Raw genomic sequence first — 7,091 nt, forward strand, 5'->3', positions numbered from 1 at the left:
AATACCACTTTACAATGCCTTGGTAAGGCCACACTTGGAATACTGCATCCAATTTTGCTCACCACGATGTAAAAAAGATGTTGAGACTCTAGAAAGAGTGCAGAGAAGAGTAACAAAGATGAATAGGGGACTAAGGCTAAAACATATAAAGGACGGTTGCTGGAATTGGGTATGTTTAGTTTAATGAAGAAAAGGACTTGGAATGACATGATAGCAGTGTTCCAATATCTCAAGAGTTGCCACAAAGAAGTCAACCTATTCTCCAAAGTACCTGAGGGCAGAACAAGAAGCAATGGATAGAAACTAACCAAAGAGAGAAGCAACCTAGAACTAAGGAGAAATTTCCTGATAGTTAGAACAATTAATCAGTGGAACAATCTGCCTCCAAAGTTGTGAATGCTCCAACACTGGAAGTTTTTAAGAAGAGATTGGGCAACCATTTGTCTGAAATGTTATAGGGTTTCCTGCCTGAGCAGAGAGTTGAACTAGAAGACCTCCAAGGTCCTTTCCAACTCTGTTATTCTATTCTATTCTAGGACCAAACCCCTGGCAGTCAGCAGAATTAGCCTGCAATACTGCATTCTAACCACTGTGCCACCACGGCTCTTGTGATGATTGATTGTGGTATCTTAAGGCTGAAATAGACCCAGTCTATTATGCCTCTATGAAGGTCTCAAAGACCTATAAAATGAGCTGCAAATCTCAGATAACTCAAAAATGAGAACCAAAAATAAGACTTACTGTATATTTTGCAAACTGTACATTACAAGGTATATCATTTATCTATATCTTGTGTGTATATGTTTAGGAGACCTATAAAGATTTCAATCCTTCCCTAAAGCAGCCAATAATGGTTTGACCATAAGGTTCCCTCTGATCTGAGGGTTGACATACTAATCACTGAATTACTGCTGGATCACTGGCATGGCTATTATGTTACCTCTTTGCAACACAACCATGCCCCACAAAGACATTTTTGAAATGGAGCTTTGAATAGGTCTGGAATCAGAACAGAGCAGGTGTAAACCTTCCATTTTGTGTTGAATAAACAAAAATCTGATCCAAATTACATTGCAAGCATGCTCATGATCCATACTTTGTTGTATTTAATGTATATCTATCTTCTTCTTGTGCCATATCCATTATTGGACCTTGGCAATCATGTTGACAATCCTGTTTTTATCAGCAGCCGCACAAAAAAATGCTGCTGAGTTTTGTCCAAACCAATCTCTTAGATTTTGAAGCCATGATGTTCTTCTTCTGCCTGGACCTCGTTTGCCTTCAATCTTTCCCTGGAGGATTAAATGGAGTATGCCGTATTTTTCTGGGTGTCGCATCACATGTCCGAAATATTCTAATTTTCATTTTTTAATTGTTTTGATGATTTCCCTTGGCTTTCCCAGGCAGCTTATCGCCTCCTCATTCCGGATCTTGTCAACCCAGCTTATACGTAACAGCCGCCTGTAAATCCACATTTCAAATGCTTCTAGTCTCTTCAGGTGGCCTTCTGTCAGAGACCAACTCTCTACTCCATAGAGCAGGATAGAAAAAAATATAGCATCTGACAAGCCTGATTTTCAGTCTTAGGCTTATGTCGTGACTGCAGAAGACCTTTTTCATTTTGAAGAATGCTATTCGGGCTTTTTCTATCCTTGTCTTTACTTCAACGATCATGTCCTAGCTTTCATGTAAATTAGAACTGAGGTGCGTGATCCTTTCAACTTTTTCTAGTGGTATTCCTTCTGAATTTATTGGTGGTAAATTAACGGGTTGTTTGCTGACGACCATGATCTTGGTTTTTGAGGTGTTAAGCTTCAAGCCGTATTTTTCAGATATTTCTGTGACTCTGTTGATGAGGAGCTGAAAGTCTTCATGCTTACTGGCAAGCAGAACTGTATCGTCAGCATATCTTAAGTTGTTGATCCAAACACTGTTTACTTTAATGCCAGCATCGATGTTCTCCAGTGCCTCATTGAAGATTGGCTCAGAGTAGATATTGAACAACAATGGAGACAGAATACATCCCTGTCTGACCCCTCTTCTTATTTCTGCATCAGCTCAGTATTTTTGGCCTAGTCTCACATTTGCTACCTGATGCCAATACAGATTCTTTATTATTTGGATGTCTTTGTCATCTAGTCCCCCTTGTTTCAGGATTTCTAATAGTGTGATGTGTCTTATTTTATCAAAAGCTTTTTTGAAATCAATGAAGCACATGTAAACACTGTGATTGACATCTCTACAACGCTGTACAAGAACCTGAATGCTGAACAGCGCATCTTGTGTACCAAGATTGTTTTTGAAACCAAATTGTGTATTACCTAGACGCTCTTCAATTTTGTTGTATATTCTTGTGTGAATTATTCTCAGGAATATTTTCAGAGCATGACTTATTAAGCTTATTGTTCTGTATTCGGTACACTTCTTTGCATTTATTTTTGGGGGGATTGTCACAAAGGTTGATTTTAGCCAGTCATTTGGTATCTTTCCTGTTTCATATATATCTATACAAATAGGTAAATGTTGTGTGGGGTAAATCAAATGAGGGAGGTTGCACAACTGGTTCACATTGACAAGATAATTCATGAGTAATTTGATTGATTCATTTTAAAGGGATTAAACCAAAAAAGTGATGGTTTTTTATTATCTTCTGCACATCTACAGCAAAGGCTCTTATTCCTGCCACTTATGTCTCATGTCATTGAACTTCCTGTTTCAGTACTAATGACATCTACCAGATGCAGACTTTTTTTACCAGATACAGAATTATTAATATCCATAAAGTGGCATAAGATGACATACATTGTCTCATGTCAATTATAGATGTGTATATCTGGACAAGATCTGGTTCTTGTCTTATTTCTGTAAGTATTTAAAATACTGAACTATTATGCCTGCCTGCCTGCCTGCCTGCCTGCCTGCCTGCCTGCCTGTGTCTGTCTGTCTGTCTATCTATCTATCTATCTTTCTGTCTGTCTGTCTGTCTGTCTGTCTGTCTGTCTGTCTGTCTGTCTGTCTATCTATCTCCATCCGTCTATCCGTCCACCCATCCATCCATTCATCTATCGTCTTCTGCCAAATCTGATGGGATGATCATTTGTAATTGGGGGGAAAATTGCCTGGATAATACACTTCTATTCAGAAACTACTGAGATTAATTGGATTGTCCTAAACCTTCTACCCTTTTGCAGACGTTTTAGAAATATTTACTAGAAAAGATTATTCAGGTTTACATTAGTTCTTAAAATACACTAAAATACAGTCTTTAACAGTGCTGTGTAACTTTCAGGGGACACTCTAATAGACACAATCCTCCAGATTGGGGGCACTCATTGCCCCAATCCTCTTTATTTAAACTGTTGATCTTAGGGATTGTATTTAATGTCTCATTTCTGGTTATAGTCTGGATTTTCAGGAAATATAGCCAGATCCTCTGTTACTGGCTAAAAGATTCATCTTCTTAAAGATTGGGATTGTCTCTAAAAAATAAGTAAGTTGATTGGATCTTATGATTCTAAGAATATGCGTTTATCTAGTGCTCATTTGCTCAGTGTATAATATGTGCAAAACAGATAATTGAGCTATTCTTGCTAAAGAACAGTGGCTCAAGGTCATGGGCTTTGGAGGCTTGGAGAGTTTCATAGGTCAGCTCCAACTCTTGGAAGAGTTAAAGAGTTTGATCAAATGTAATATGATAGATTTTGGAGGCTGCACTGGTCCTCACTCTCTGACTATTTAGAAAAGTTGCAAAGAGCCATCTCTTCTAATTATTGATTGTGTGCATATATTTCATCATTGGTATTAAACTCTATTTTTAACTTTTCACATTCTGTTTTTGCTTCTCATTTGGTTAGCTACCTTGAGTGTTTGCCAGAGTAGAAAAGTAGGGTTCCTGCAGTACAAAACCATTTGTTTTAAAAAAAAATAAATCCTTAAGTATCTCAGATCCAGATATGTATTCTTTGCCACCACCCTACAGAGGCAACCAGAAATCTCCTACCAGTGAATACATTTCATCAGATAGAGCAGTGGTGGAGAACCTATGGCACGGGTGCCAGAGGCGGCACTCAGAGCCCTCTCTGTGGGCACACGTGCCGTCGCCCCAGTCTTAGGCCTTCAGCTGGGTTTTATAAAACCTTTTCGCTTTAGGCCTCCGCCGCCGTGTACAAAAAAAAAGGTTCAATCAATCAGTCAATTTCAACTTCTCGCGGGAAAAAAAAGATCTTGCAAAGTTGGAATTGATTGATTGAACTTTTTAGTCCCACCCAGTCTGCTGTTACCACTGCAGCCACGCCCACCCAATGGGCCACACCCACCCAATGGGCCACACCCACCCAATGGGTCACACCTACCCGGCACTCGACGATGCATAAGAGGGTTTTGGGTTGCAGTTTGGGCACTCTGTCTCTAAAAGGTTCGCCATCACTGAGATAGAGTAAGATCTCATGGCAGACATACAGGGCTTTGCCAAAGACAGAGAGGGTGGGGCAGACGAGACCCTGCAGAGATGCGGCTAATAGGGACAGCAACAAATAGCCAGGATACTGATGTATTGGGACCCATCAATCAGATGCTTGCCACAGGATCTCTTTTTAAAATAAGTAAAGAAATGCATATAATAAGGAAGTACTGGCTGATCACCTTAATTTTATTAATTGTATTTTAAAATATATTCTTTTTGATAATAAAATAGGGTCCCCAGGTACATGAATGATTTGTAATGTTGGCTTTTACTGCACTTTCCATCAATAGTTTGTGGTCAGAATGCTTCACGCCCGCACTACAAAAAGCTTTAAGCAATTCAGTGGCATCTGTTTTCTTTCTCTCACTCTTTCTCAGTGTTCAGCATCTATAGCCAGACTTCTGAAATGGCATTGCTTTTACTGTTTTGATCTCTGCTGTCATAGAAATATCTTTATCCTTCACGATCATGTCTAAATTTGACCTTTTTCTCTCTCTGGCATTAATCTCTATTTTGCCCTCACCTATTCTAAAGCCCAAGAAAATGAATCTACTCCCACTGTGAACTGCTTATTTAACTTATTTACTGTCAACAGTTAATTCCCCACCATGTTAGCTGAAAGTATCTTTGTCTCCTTAATATTCAAGGTTAACCCAGGTTGTTTTTCTTCTTTCAATTTTTAATTCTTTCAACCCAAAAAAACGTTGGAAAGAAATAATAAGAATATTGCCTCTGTATTCTCTATCTGGCAGCAGGAGAATTCCTTGAAAACAAAACAGAAGAGGGCTGAAATTAATCTGGATGAAGAATCTAGCAAAATAAGTGTAGAGTTTGAAAATGGATTGCAGCAGACTAAGGACCACGGATCATATATAAAATAGTAAAATGGGAAGTGCTGATTTCTGTGATCACAACTGAAGGGGATGATGAGTTTCCCATTAGAAAAATATTTATGAACTGATAAAGGATACTTAAGTATTGGCCAAAAAAGCCAATTCATTTCTAGGCTGCATCAACAGAGCGTTACCATCAAGATCGCAAGAAGTGATATTATCGCTTTATACTGCACTAGTGAGGCCACACTTGAAATACTGAATCCAGTTCAGGTCACCATGATACAAAAAAGATGCTGAGACCTTAGAAAGAGTGCAGAGAAGAGGAGTGGCATGATAACTGTCTTTTGATGCTTGAGGGGCTGTCAAAGGAAGTTGGGGGTTGACTTATTCTCCAAAGTACATGAGGATGGCACAAGAAGCAATGGGTGGAAACTTGTTAAAGAGAGGTCCAACATGGAACTAAGGAGAAATTTCCTGACAGTGAGAACAATTAATCAATGGATTGCCTCCTGGAATTGTGGGTGCTCCATCACTGGAAGTTTTCAAGAAAAGATTGGTCTCCTGCCTCAGACTGGAAGACCTCCAAGGTCCCTTCCAGCCGTATGGTTCTGTAATATTCAGCAAGTGACTTTAAAAAAAACCCCTGCTGTCTAGCTTCATATTTCATAGAAATATATGGATCATATTATTGATGTTCTTCAGTATCAGAATATTTGCACAAGATGGGTTCCTTGGATGTTGATGGCAGAGATGAAAGCTTCAAGAGTTATAGTAGTCCACACGAGAGGTGAACAGGGCATAAGTGAAAGTGAATAGAGCCTCCCAATCAAGGAATAGGCACAGCTGGCACACAATCAAAGTTGTGCTAAGGTCCTCCTCGCCATGACTGCCACCTGCTCTTCAAACAGGAGTCTCAAATCTAAGAAGACTGCCAAGTTGCGCACATAGTCTGTTTGGAGTAGATCCCTTGCAGAACTAAAGATGGCATAGTTCCTGAACTGGCAGGCCCAAAAATCCAAAGCCACTCAGTCTTGCCAGGGTTCAGTTGAAGCCTGCTGTTCCCCAGCCAGATCCTCACAGCCTTGCTTAGTGTCCCTTCACTGAAGTTACCACATCAAGATGACAACTCTTTGAGGGAGAGATCATCAGTTAAAAATGTGAAATCAACCATTGTTACACATAAAACAACAGCTTCTAAGCATTCCATAATGTTATACTAAGAATCAATGGTTCAGTACAATGATTAATCATTACAGTAGCTGAATCTGACCAACATTTTACTAGTATATATCCTCTCCCCTCTTTTTAAAATGATGTTTGGTATATATTTTACAATATATAAATAAATCAAAAAGAAGTTATTAAAATTAAATGAATTAATATCTAGTTAAGCACAGAAATATTTCATATTGTTAAAAGTTATTGCTACAATACAATACTTGGAAAACCTGAAAGAGGTTTTTTTTTTTAATTCACAGGATATTTTCTTTCAGTATTCACTTCTAGTTTCAATGGTTTCCCCAAATTTAAATCCAGCTTCACATATTACGGGATTAAGTTTGGTGGTTAGTAATTTGTGGATTAACATTCTTCTTTTTTTCTTAAATCAGCACAATCATGTAACAGTTGTTACAAGTCAGATTTGTCTAAATTGGCCCAAAATGTATTAATATGGTATCATTAAATTTATACACCCCCAAATCCTTCCAGGTTCCCTGTGGTTTACAGCAACAAAATATACAATAAAAATGGAACTAACTAGACACAACCCAGACACTCCCAAAAGAATCAGT

The sequence above is a fragment of the Protobothrops mucrosquamatus genome, unplaced genomic scaffold (assembly GCF_001527695.2).
Source record: "Protobothrops mucrosquamatus isolate PMUCROS unplaced genomic scaffold, P.Mucros_1.0 scaffold565, whole genome shotgun sequence".
Taxonomy (NCBI): Eukaryota; Metazoa; Chordata; class Lepidosauria; order Squamata; family Viperidae; genus Protobothrops; species Protobothrops mucrosquamatus.